The sequence below is a fragment of the Copidosoma floridanum genome, unplaced genomic scaffold, assembly GCF_036245765.1.
Source record: "Copidosoma floridanum isolate Cflo_tuat_1 unplaced genomic scaffold, Cflo_Japanese_pri ptg000027l, whole genome shotgun sequence".
NCBI classification, from domain to species: domain Eukaryota; kingdom Metazoa; phylum Arthropoda; class Insecta; order Hymenoptera; family Encyrtidae; genus Copidosoma; species Copidosoma floridanum.
In genome coordinates this window covers 14,916,974-14,930,950 of record NW_028321904.1, presented here as the reverse complement: position 1 = coordinate 14,930,950, position 13,977 = coordinate 14,916,974, and the positions used below count along the sequence as shown (strand labels likewise).

Sequence of the window (13,977 nt, the reverse complement as noted above, 5' to 3'; positions counted from 1 at the left end):
ACAAATACGGGTAATATTGCAAGAATATTCTTCGAGTACTCAAAATTAGCATCAGAAGCAACTGGTTTGAATGAAAATCTAATAAAAAGAGCGCATACCATCTCGCAGTTATTAACGTGCAATAATTGCATTGACACTGAAAAATTCATAGATTACGCTCTAGAAACGGCAAACCTTTTTGTTGAATTATATACGTGGTATAAAATGCCACCATCCGTACATAAAGTTTTATTCCATGGTAGTGAAATTATTAATTATTTTGACCTGCCCATTCATAGGTACTCAGGAGAACCTTTAGAGTGCAGTAACAAATTGTTTTAAAAAGCCCGATTAGAAAAAAGCATAATGTTTGATATACGCTCTACAAATACAGACATCATTCGTAATCTTATAATATCAACAGATCCTTTTATTACATCCAAACGTATAAAAAAAAAAGAAAAAGCAAGGAGTTAACTGATGATGCCAAAAAAATTTAAAAAGCGTAACTATTAAGGTACTTGCAGCAATAATATGACCAGTGTGTAATGTAAATAACGTATCAACAGTGAACGAGTACACCTCAGATAGATCACCAAATACTATTGCATTGGCTAAAATAATTTGTAAGCTATTCTTATGTGTTTTTGATCTGTTTGTTTTATGAGGTTATGTTTGAAGGCAGTAAAAATGTGAACAAATATCATCTTCAGTTTTGTTTATCGATTTATTATTTATTTAACAATTATTATTGTTTAACAAAATATAATCATCAACCTAATTTAATAAATTTGTAATAGTATATTTATATTTTGAAAGAGCTAGTATACAAAGTTTTTGCGGTTATATTGTAGAAACCTTTTTCAATGTGCAGTACTTTTTTCTCCGGTAAATACAAATCAGTGAATGTCTTTCAACAAATTCGCTTCTACAAAATGTTTTTGTAGCTCTATTACAAGAGTTAAATTTGAAAATTTTGATTTTGAGGTTATGTGCGATACCCAAAATATAGACCGTTCTTTGAAATAAATGATCTTACTGTTCACTTATTTTACTCTTTTGACTTTATCAATTATGTCGACGAGTAGACAACATTTTTGAAATGTAAGTGTGCCGTTAATTTTAAACGTTAGGTAGATCTATGTAAAAGTGCCCTTGTATTTATAGAGGTTATGTAGATTCTGATTTGGTTTTAAAAGTGGCTAACAAACAGCTTTGTACATAATATTTCATAATATGCACGTTATGGCAGTACTTTCGACTAGGTCAGATTTAATTTATTTTTTATATACCACGTAATTCATTTTTTTTAAGTTATGTTGTGTTTAAGAAAAAAAATGCAGTAATACATTATAGCTGATAAAATACTCTTTAAATTAAAAAAAGAATCAATTGTATTGGTTTCGAATTGTCGTGTCGACCGATTTTTTGACAAAAATAGTCGTTTTCTACCCACTGTGACCGTGAGGAGGTGTATGTGCAGCAAAATGGCACTTCCAAGCCTCTGACTCTTTTCACTGAAGCTGATCTGTCGGCCTTGATATAACTACCCAGAGGGCAGCCTGAGGTATCTGTCAGTGGTGAGTCTTCTTTCATTCGCGTGGCTCATGTTCATACAAATTTGATCCGCGAGCATCTGCAACTTTTATCTCACTATCTTGTGCACGACGACATCGACATCCTTTTGGTTTCAGAAAGATGGCTAACACTAAACCATTGTTCGTTCCTTTTTAATATCCCCAGTTACAATTTTTGGACATTAGGGTTGCACCTGGATCGCGTTGTCTGATGGCTTCAGTTTATCGACGCCCTAGAGGCAATGTGTTATCCGAATTTTTTTGTATACTTCGGCGAGTGGCTACCGACTTTTGTTTGCTGGTGACCTGAACTCGGATCTTCTCATCAATTATTATTACGGGACTCATTTGCGCGATCTCCTTACTAAAAATTCTTTGTATGCTGTCTTTTTTGGCGTTACGCATCACTGCGCCACCAATGATACCTGGTTTGATGTTATGCTGGTGGACTTATAGCATAGAGTGCGCTTATTTTGGTCAGCTGATGCCCCGTGTATATGTGGTCATGATTTTCTATGTGTCGACTACGATATTTCAGCGCCTTGAGTATTAGTTAAAAATACCATACGCGATTTTCGAAGTTTCAATGTGGAGGCATTTTATATGGATGTTCACTCGCAGTTGACGGGCGCGGATTTGACCGGCTTGCCTTTGGATATCGATCTTTTGGTAAATAATTTTAGCAGTGTTGTGCTCCTACGCCTTAATATCCACGCCCCTGTAGTGCGGTGCAGCACGCACCTCACGCCTGCCCCGTGGTTTAACGTGAAATTAAAAGCTTGTTGTAAGAGCCGTGGTCGACTATACAAAGAGGCGAGGAGGATGCGGAGCGCCGAGAAGCCTGCAGAGTATCGTTGCGTAAGCACGTGGTTGATTTTTGTTTGCCGGTGCACGGTGTCCTTTACCACTTATGATATAAGTGACTATTATTGTCTAGCGAATTTAAGGCAAGGTTGGCATCGGCTCTTATTTGGTCACATTTTAATTCGTACAAAGTTTCCGTGGGACTTTCTGGGTATTTGGCCACCAAGCTCGACCGCTTATGCAACAGTGTTGTTCGATTTGTTTTTAACCTGAGACGTGGTGCTGCACTAAGACCGTTCTACGCTAGGCTTAAGTGGTTGCGCCCTGGTGTCAGGCGAAATTATTTTTTTGGGTGTAAGTACGGTCAAAATACTCCCTACAAAGAGACCACAAAGTTTTGTGTATGGTCTTTTTCCTGTGGTAAACTAAGGGCTTGGGCGTTCCGAGAGGCGCATTCCCTCTTTGTTCGAGATATCTCGCGCGACACTCGTGACCTCGTGACTTACGTACAATCGTTTCCGCAATTCGCTATGTGGTTTTGGGACAATATTACGGTGCGTATTCGTTTGGCTTAAATTCTGCCCTTGTTTTAGAACTCTTTGCATGAGCATTTATTGAACAAAGTAGATAAGCATAGTGTGAGGTTTATTTTTGTTATTTTTATAAACCAATTGTTAATTAAATTAAACTTGAATAAAATTTGCTTACTATAAACTATTTTTGGTTAAATATTAAATTTAAGTACAGTTTGACTTTTAGTAGTTTATATGCGATTAAATATTAGTATTGATTTGTTATCATTTAGTATGTTTAGCTGCTCCTTTATCCTTGTAATAACTTATCGTAACATTATTGTACATTTTCTAATGTATTATGTAATTCGTAATATTGGTAAATTGCCGTTCGGGTGTTTTACCCTTGGCATAAATAAATACGTTTTTAATTAGTTAATTTCTTTTTCAATATATACTTGTCGAAATATCATGCAGATATCAGTGAAAAAAGCTAATCAGTGAATTTTTCACTCAGTAGGGCGTTAGGCAGTGCTTGCTATAATTTTGGACACCCATGGGCAGGCAAGATGCGTTAAAAACAATGCAAAGTTTCTTGTACTAATCTCTGATCCGCGAAGAGTCCTATACTTTATCACCATACTAAAGCACCAGATAGATTCTTGCCTAGAAGTTCCAAGCCCCCACGTTTGACCAGCAGCCGAACCACGAGCCGACCGTCTTCTGCGCACTGGTTTTTAGTGAAGATCTCCTCGCAGTCGTCCACTTTAAAAGACTGGTGAACAGTTAAGGAAACAACCTTATGTACGCAAAGTCAATGGAGGAGTAAAATAAATTAGCGGTGCCATAATGGAGCTGCTTTCTCTTGAGTCACTAAGTTCAATGATGACGGTGTGCTGTTAGTGGCTTTCGTGGTAAAAATTCAACGAAAAGTCGTTGACTAGGCTCAAAAGTCAGCCAGCTGAATGAATCCTCATACAAATGTGGTACTGGGCTATGCATGTGCCTCTGACTGTAGTTATGTGAGATGACAGTGGGACAGACGGAGCACCAAGTCTGCGCGCTACATAGATCGAAGTAAGTGTGATTTTAGAGCAAGCGTCAAGTAAATGTTGTGTTGACTCGCCCACCAGGAACCTAGAGGCGCACTATCATGGCAGTACAAACGAGAGTCACAACTGAGGAGTTTGGGTCTTGTAGTCATCTTCAACTAGTCTTTCATGGGTTCGCTTTGCGAGGATGGGACCTGAGACGAGATCTGCTGCATGTCTTTGACCCTCGTAAAGCAGTCTGTGATGAGTTGCCTGACACGACGAGTATACATGACGTGAGGGTTAGGACCTTGTTGAGTGGCCTGGCTTTAAGCAATTGAAATACAGTCTAACTTGGAAGATAAGATCCCTCCAAGCTGCTGTAGTAATCGCTTGGAATCGATCGCAGTGGCTAACGTAATGTGGTAACTCGTATGCAGGGCAAGGCGGGCTGTCCTCATGGGTTGCGGAATGTCGATAATTTTGACCTTATGAGGCTAGGGTTATTTTTTAACCTTAGGTCTATGCAACTTGGCTGTAAGGACAAAATAATTTCACCGATGACACCGAGCTACATCGTCTCTGAAGAAAATTAAACAGGCTGTTGAAGTTGTCAGCATTGGTCCTAGGAACCTCACTCTTTAAGTTCTACCAAAATGTAATTGTGCAGGGCTACAACTATAATTATAAGAATTTTGAGCTTCACTGACTGCACTAAAGATCAAAATTATGTTCATGCAGTTTAAGGCAAAGATGATGTCCGATTCAAATTTTAAAATGTCGAAAAATAGCATTACTTAAAATTTTTTTCACAGACTTACAGACACTTTTCAACATCTTCCTAAGAACTATATAAACCATTTTCTTGATTTTCATGCAGTCAAAATTTGAAAATAAAGATAATCATTATCCAAAGGTATGCACTTTCTAAAAATTCGAATCATTTTTTTAATGGGCTGCACATTGTCTACGAAGACGCACTATAAACGAATGAATGTGGCTCGTTCGTAAAAATTTTGATAAAGTGTCTGAGTTTTACTTATTTGAAGCTTTTACTGACAAAAAACTACGTTCCCCTCTCTTTAAACACGGTGTTTTGCACCCTAGGGCACAAATTCTGCCCGCTTGCTTCTTTCCATTCACAGGTGGCAAGAAACATCCTGGCCCTGCCGAGCCCAAAGTTTGCTCCCACCTAAGGATGAAAAGTAATTGGTGGGCGAAAAGTGTGACCACTGGCACAAAATTGCACTTTGCAAAAAATGTTATTCTTACCTTGGGCACAAACGTACAATATCCGCACCCTTCGGGCGCGTAAATTTTACTTTCTTCCCCAGGTAAGAATGATATTATAAAGCTTTTAGTGCAATCTTTATCACTTTTTTTCTTAAATCTTTTTTTAATGTCCCTTCAATGAACTGAATAAGATTGTAAATCTTTATTCATTTATTTATAAATATTAAAATCTGATGTAAATATCTGAGACACATACTTTTTCGTTAACTTTTGGAAATGGTCGAAATTCCCTAAAAAATCACCACTAAAATTAACTTTCTAAACATTGCTTTTGAGTTCGAAAAACTTTGCATTCAATTGATATGAGAAATTTATTTAAAAATAATGAAAAGATTTCAGAGCAAATTTTTCATGGCTTGCAACAAAGAAAATTTGTAGTGTAATTTTTACTTTAATGACTGTGAAGCAGTTAAAATCAAATTGTAACTAAGAATCACCTTGACAACTTCAAAGCGTGTAAGTTTTGTAATCATTACTTCATATCCTCTTTGTATCTTGTACTCTTAACTTTTTATAAGTTAAGATGTTTGGTTAAGTATTTATTGAGGACATGTCACCGCTAAACTATTAAATTATAGGACTTAACTAACAGTAAGTTAAAAAAATGAGTTTTTCAAAATCTTGTGACAAGTTAACTACATAATATAATTTTCCGTCTCATATTTTTTGAACCATAGCAAAGCCTGAACAAAATTCTAGAATGAACATGTACTACTCGTATGTGCTTTAAATGACTTACGATTTTATTTCTTTTTTAATTCATCCTGTTATACGCATCTAAATATATTAATTTTATTTCATTATTATTTATTTCATACTCCATCCCTTTCGGGTTTGGAGGGCTTCCGTTACATGTCTTACAACTTTGCATATTCTATATTATTAATACTATTAAATGTTCATCTTTTTTGTTCTAGCCTCTCATCTTCTTCTCACCCCCATGTCTCCTCTCCAAATAGTGCTACACTTTTTACAAGTGCTGTTAAAAGTTTCTTCCTCCTGTTATAACTGTTCTTGAATATTCTCTCACCTATACTTCGTGCACTCTTCATAGCAGTTATTGCTTTTCTCTTCCTCTCTTCCATGTGTCTTTTACCTGTGCCATTCTTTTGTAGAATGTATCCAAGATATCTTATTTCGTCTATTTTTTTTAAATCTTATTCTCCCCATTTCAACACTCTGTTTCATTTCTTTCTTTTTTCATACACTAGGATTTTTTTTTTGTATTACTTAAGATCGGCATTGCGTTGGACCTATCAGGTATTTTAGTCACTAAGTTGTCTCGTTGAAGAAATGCTGCTTTAAGATTTGTCACCGATGTTGGTCGTTCTGAACACATCACCCCTGTATACAGAGCACTTCGTATACTGCCTTTTACTGAGCGACGAGTGTACCTCTCGTTATGCCTCTTGGTCTCAGTCTTGCGGAATGGTCTACCTAAGTACCTTGCTAATCAACTCCAGTTTAGGCCTCTTGGAGATGGTGTCTCTCTTCGTGGCTCTCAATTTGACTTGCTGATCCCATATGCTAGCACCTCTTACTATCAAAATTCGTTCCGCGTAGCTGGTCCGCAACTGCAAAATACTCTCCCGCACGATCTACGCCGATGCTATGATCGGCCTTGTTTCAGGGTGCTCCTTTACAGTTACTTTATTGATAAGACGTTTGGTTGCCAATAGTTTGCAAGTGTTCTGCTCATAACGCGTTACTATGTACTATATAGTTATGTTTTTATATTTAATTTTTTTTGGTTCCTTTTCTTATATATATATATATCTTCCTATATTATATAGTTGTAAGAGTTAGAGCGAGGTTTTGCTCCCCCCGCCCCCCACCTCCCCCCCAAATGAGGTAGTTATTCTTTCATTTTCTTGCATTTTTCAAGTAATCCTACTTTCTTGCTAGCTCCCCCCCCCCGCTTCCCCCAGCTCCCCCCAACTCCCCCCAGTTCCCCCATATATAATGTAAATGTATTCGTAAAGCCTTACATATTAACTGTTACAAGTGGTCTAATTTTCACATATAATTTTATTTGACCATAACAAAAAATTTCGTTACAATCATCTTACTTACGATGTTTATTTTGATTACATACTCTTAAATGTCTTTTAAGGTGCTCTGCTCTTACATAACCTTTTCTACAATTTTGACAAATATTTCTTTTGAACGTTTTTTCATGACTTTTCAAATGTTTCTGTAAGTGATAATTTCTTTTGAAACTTTTTTCGCATTGAATACACTTAAAATTTTTTTCAATGTTTTGGCATTCCTTTGTGTGACGCAAATAGTTTTTCTTGTCTAAAATTATAATGCTACTCAGATCACATACAAAAAATTTTTTTTTGTGAGTTTTTTCGTGCGATGATAGACACTCTAGATTAAAAAATTTTGAGATACATTTGTCACACTGATAAAATTTTGCTTCCATGATGGTGTATCTAAAAACATATTACAAACAACGAATTGTTTATGATTACATCAATCTGGGTACTATATGGTACTGAAATTTGCTTTTTTGATTAAAGAGAAAATTTGCAAGAAAGTTTAAAAATTGTAATAAGCTATAGAACAGTTTTTTTGTTACTCTAAAATTTTATTCCAAACAACATTTTTAATTGAAAATTTGTTTTCTAATTCAATTTGGATAAAAATTTTTTCTGGGTTTCTAAAACTAGACAATGCTACATATAATGGCCCATGAGAAACTAATGGTTTTCTGAGGTATAATCCTAAGGCATCAAAACTTTGACCTTCAGATTTGTTGATAGTCATAGAAAAAGCAAGGTAAATGGAAATTGTTTTCTGTACAATATAAATGGTAGCGAAGAAGAATTGTTCGTTTGTAGTGTTATTCTTGGAATAAAGACTTTATTTCATTGTTTTTCACCTGTGATTAGTTCAGCTTTAATGTTGTATTTAAATAATTTTGTAATTCGTAATCTTGTACCATTGCAAAGTCCTTCAGATATGTTTAAGTTTCGTATCAACATAACAATAGCGTTAATTTTTAAATTCAATTCATGTGGACGATAATATTCTTTAATACTATTTAAATATTCTGTAGGGAAATTAAAATAAATATTATCGTCTGATTTATCTCCTCCTTTGTGAGTTGCTTTATCAATACTATAGTACGTTACTAATGTTCCTACCATATTATTTAAAATTTTTTTGTTTGAAAAATGAGTGTATTCATTGTGAGATGTTAATATAGCTTTATGTATAAAAGAATCATCATCATTATTAAAAATTTTAGAACATACATCATTTGTTTTCCATGTCTGAGGAATTATAAAAGTTTTGATTTTGCCTTCTCCTATATCCGGTAGCAATGAAGAAAATTTTTTATTAATTGAACGTATAATATTTTTTAAATAAACATATTAAATAACGGCCAAAAATTGGAAAATCTTATGGTAGTGCTCAAGTCTAAAGGAAGTCTGAAAGTTCTGTGAGTGATCATTCCCTTTGGGAACAAAATAGAAGCAATACCTGTCTAAGCCATTGTAAGAATTTTTTTTTTAATTGATATGAAATAATAAATTTATGTTTTGTATAGAAAAGTTTTTCCAGATCCACCAGGATAATCGATGAAAAAACTTTTTTAAACAAATTTTATTATTTCTTGAAAAATTCGACGTTGATCATGACTGAGTTGTGAAATTATTTCATGGAATTTATGTTTACAAAACATTTTTCCATCATTGTCAGTATCGATACTTTTTTCAGTAGATGTAAAAGAAAGGATTTTTTTTCTTTGCAATTTGAGAGTCTAATTCGCTGTCAAATTTTCGTTTAGACATTTTGTAACTTTTTTAAACGAATTTACGAAATAAAAGTAAACGAAGAAAAAAATACTAATGGGCCAAAATTTTTGTTGTAAAAATTTACCAATGGGCCAAAATTTTGGTTATAAAAAATTAAAAAAAAAAAAATAATTAACGAACAATAGTGTAAAACAAAAGCAATTTTTGATTCTCACAATATCGTAGTTTTGTAATTTTTGACGATATTTGAAATCTTTTAATACGTTGTCGTTTTGAATATATAAAAATTAGGCATTAGTGAGGGAAAATAAAAAGTGATTGTTGAAAATACATGTAATTAATTATGATCAATATATATTCATTACATGTATAAATTTTAAGTAACAATTAAAATAATTCGGGGTTTTTACCATACTCCATAAATCTAATTTGCAATTACGGGGGTGGGTGCACAGAGCGCGCAGGGGGCAAATATAGTTATAAGAGCTTAGGAATACCTATTGACACATGCAGGATAGACAGCTCATTTAAAAAAGGGAGCTACTAGAAAAAAAAATAAAGCTCACTAACAAAAAGTTAAGGGCACATCTGTCTGTCTATACAAATTTTACCACTTCTATTTGAAATCAGCAGCTTGTTCTTCGTATTTCTTTAAAAGCAGACCAGTAATCATTCCCCAGCGTAGAAAATCTATTCCCAAATATTTTCGAAAAATGCCATAGTCTTTCGAATTCCGTACAATATACTTCAACATATTATTTTCATACTAACAATTAATTTTATTAATTTTCAAGGCTTTAGAAAACATTTATACTAACCTTTTTTTAAAAAAATTACACTTATAACACAATAAAAGGGGGGGTTCGCGCGCGGAGCGTGCAGGGGGGTTGAGCTCCACTAGTATATATGTATATATATATATATATATATATATATATATGTTTTCTTTTTGGATATATATATATATATATATATATATATATATATATATATATATATATATATATATGTGTGTGTGTGTGTGTGTGTGTGTGTGTGTGTGTGTGTGTGTGTGTGTGTGTGTGTATGCATATGTATGTATGTATGTGCGTATGTATGTATATATATGTGTATATTCTCTTCCTTTTAAGTTTATTTCTTTACTTTTGTTATACTTTTTTTTTTATTATTTATTGATGCAAATTTTGTACGGCTGATGCTATTGCATTAGCTCAGTCATTTTGTTCTCTTTATAATATTTACTTTATGCCTTGGCGTTGTAAGACCTTGAGTCCATTGTCGACTAAATAAATTCAACTCAACTCAATTCAAGATCATTTTCTTCCTTTCAATTTACTGTTTGAATTTGTTTAACATTTCGTTTAATTTCTATTTCCTGTCAGCTAGTAGCACAATGTCATCTGCATACAAGAGGCACCATACTTTTTCATTTTCTGTAGTGCATCCTCCTACTTGCCCTTTTTTCAGGTCTTTTTGCAGATCTGCCAATTTTACGTTGAACAATGTTAGGCTCAAGGGACATCCCTGTCTCACTCCTTTTTTTAGTCCGAAATTTCTCTGATTCTCCTTCTTCCACTTTAATTACATTCCTCGATTTCTTATAAATATTCATAATTCTTCTTCCTAATCTTTTATTTACTTCCATCTCTACTAGTCTTTCTCCTAGTACATCCCTATTTACCTGATCCAACGCTTCTTTTAGATCTATAAAGCATGCAAAAACTTTTTCTTTTGGTTGGCTTAGTCTTTGCTCTACTATATGATTTAACTCATAAATTGCTTCTATTACTTCTCTCCGTTTCCTAATTCCGAACTGACTCTCGGGTAACTTCTTTTCAATTTCTTTCCTCAACAATCTGCTTAGCACACTAGCGTATCTCTTATATTCCGTGCAAGTTATCGTTACTCCTCTGTAATTATCCGGCTTATGCTTATCTCCTTTCAAATATTTTGAACAAATTACTCCAGTTCTCTATTGTTCCAGCATTTCTCCTTTTTCCCATACTTTTCTCATCAACTTCGATACGGCTGTCTTTAAATCTTTTGGCATATATTTCCAGACCTCATTTTTCAGCTTATCTTTTCTTGGTGCATTTCTCAGTTGTAACTTGTTGATCTGTACTCTGAATTCTTCTTGACTAAATTCTTCTTGCTCTTCTGTGCTTCCACTGAAAATTCTCTCTTCTTTTCTTAATTCTTCTAGTACCATTACTCCTTCATTCTTATCATTCAACTTTTCTATGGAATGTGATCTCCAATTCCTCATTTCTATCTTCTCATTTATTCCTTCTTTTCTGTTCCTAAATCTGTTTGTATACTTCCACACTACTCCTTTTAATGTTGATTTCCTCCATTTTTTCTCTTCATTTTTTTGCAACCTAATCCTTTTTGGTACGCACCAATTTCTGTATTATTTTTTATTTTTGCTTATGAAGTATGATTTTTCCAGTTTCTGCTTCCTCCATAATTTCATTATCTTTCTCAACTTCTTTTTTTTAGCTTTCTATTCTTTGTCATACCATGTCCTCTCACCCAATTTTCATGTTTTCATCTGTTTTTTAACCGTAAGCACTGCTCTTTTCACCATTTCTTTTATTTCGTACCATCTTTTATTTACTTTTTTCCGTTTATCTTTCCATCCTTGCATCTTTCTTGAAACTGATTAATCGGTTCTTGAGACCATTCTCTCGGATTTTCTCTATCATCACGCTTTTCCTCTTCTGTCGTTTCTATTTCTTTCTGTGAATATACTTCCATTGGTTGGTGATCTGACTCTGTTCTTCATCCAATTATCATCAGTTCAATTTCATTAAAAGCCCTTTAATTTCCTATGACATAATTAATTACAGTTTCGCCTCTGCTGCTAACACATGTAAAATCTCCGTCTTCCCCTTTTTGTCCATTCACTATTCCCCATTTTTTTTGTAATTTCTTAAATCAACCTATTTCTTTCTTCATTTATTATTTTATCCTTGAACTTTCTTATTTCTACCTCTTTACTTTCCCAGTCTGTTTCGTTCATCTTTCCTCCTTTTCTTCCTGCTTTCGCGCTCCAATTTCCTGCTAAAAATACACTTCCAGCTTTTTTCTCTCCTATATTTTCTTTTATAATTTTTATAGTTTCTGTGAGCTTTTGACTATACACTCTAATAATTTTCCACCCTGGTTTTCCAAATTTATTCTTTTAAACTATTATATTTTTATTCCATGCTTCGAATTTCTCACTCTCCATCTTTTTGTTAAGTCCTGTAATTATTCCTTCTTTTGCTCTCCCTTCCATACTTTCTTCTCCCGTTCCCTTATCGCTGATACGAAATTCCATTTAAATTTTTTCGACATCTTACTTTCTACATCCATCCATTTATCCTGTTCCAACCACGTTTCCACCAACACTATTATATCGAAGTCATTCAAATATTTTGACACCTCACTGTCCTTATTAGATACACCTGCTATATTCCAAACACAGACGCTTATATCCCATCTACTTCTTCCCTCTACCTGTTCCTCTTCTTGTACCCATCTTTTTTGTGACTTTTTCGTTCCCTTTTCTTGAATTTTCTTTCTATTTTCGGTAAATTTGCCACTCCACTCGTTATATCTGAACAATTGCTCATTTATTATTATTTTCATGTGATTCACTTTTGTGGTTTTTCCTTTGTTTCTCTTCTTTTTGGATTTATCCACTATAAATTTCTGAATTTTTCTTTCTTTTTCAGTCAGATCATTTTCAATATACATCCCCTTTTCCAGCTTCTTCTTGTTTGCCATAACTCTATCCTTCATGTCCTTCTTTTCTAGTTCTACTATCACTAATTTCCTCCCTCTTCTTCCTTTATTAATGACTATTTCATTAGCCTTCTCTACTTTAACATTTTCTCTTTCACCTTACTCATTTTTCCATTCTAGTCAACTAATTCTCTCGTCTAGAGATTTCCTTTGTTTCACCCATTCCTGTTTCTCTTTATCCCATTAGGTTCTCTCTTCTCTCCATTCTTCTTCTCTTTCCTTCTAATCTGACTAACACTTTTAGTATGCTTTCACACTTTATGGCTTTTCATATTCTGCCCATCCTGTCATGATTTCCTGTACCTTTGCCTCCTTTCTGAAAACTGAAAGTAGTCTGAGCGTTACTCTTTGTGTTGACACTTGGTTTTGCCTTTGTTGTCATTTAAGGTGTTTCCTACCATGTTGGTAATGTATAAATATTTTACATGGGTACTTCTGTTGATAAAGTAGGTCATATTTATCGATCCCCGGTAATTTAGGTATCTTCCTTGCCAACTATCTACAGCAACAAGACCTATTTTATCAGCCATATATATTTCTGAGGGTATCCCATTTGTTACACGTTCCTCTCTATTATCTGTTTCTTACACACATGTATCTTCTTAAATAATTTACTGTTGTCCACGTAGAGGTATTCCTTATATACCGTCCAGCTTCTTTATCCACCTATCTTCGATACGTGACCTCTCTTCTTCTTTTGCTCCTTTCTAACCTCACTTTCTTACTTTTTTACCTGTTCATTGTTTTTTCAGTTTCTTCTCTTTCACAGTAACTTTTTCACTTTCTTACTTCTTTTACTTTTTGCTTCTTACTTATCTGGAATTTTTCAAAGGCAAATCTTCTTCCTACTGCCTTGCTGCAAACGTTTTCACACACTTGTGTTGTAACTTTTAATTACTAATCTCACTTCATCCATTTACTGTACTTTAACTTTTCTTTAATTTTTCACTAAAACTACTCTTACTTTCTATAACTCTATGCACCTTTATTTTACTACTTAACACTTACTTGTTATTTATTATTCACTTTTCTTAGCCGCTCTAGTACGGATCCGTCCTCTCTCCTACGCGTTGGGCCATCTTTTCCATTAGTTTAATGTTTTTTTACCTGCTATCATTCTGTATGAAAAACACAGATTTTAATATTTTGGCTTTTTTTTGTTCCCTTTTCTACCTTCACGCTTTTGTTTAAATTATACCTCTTTAGAAGCCGTATCATAAATGAG

At 34.1% G+C, this 13,977-nt stretch overlaps 1 protein-coding gene across 1 annotated transcript in view; it reads left to right on the top strand.

The window, feature by feature from the left end:
• Miro (mitochondrial Rho GTPase) overlaps positions 1-13,977 on the top strand; it is a 360,966-nt gene that overhangs the window by 316,996 nt on the left and 29,993 nt on the right. The gene's annotated exons all lie outside the window — the stretch shown is intronic.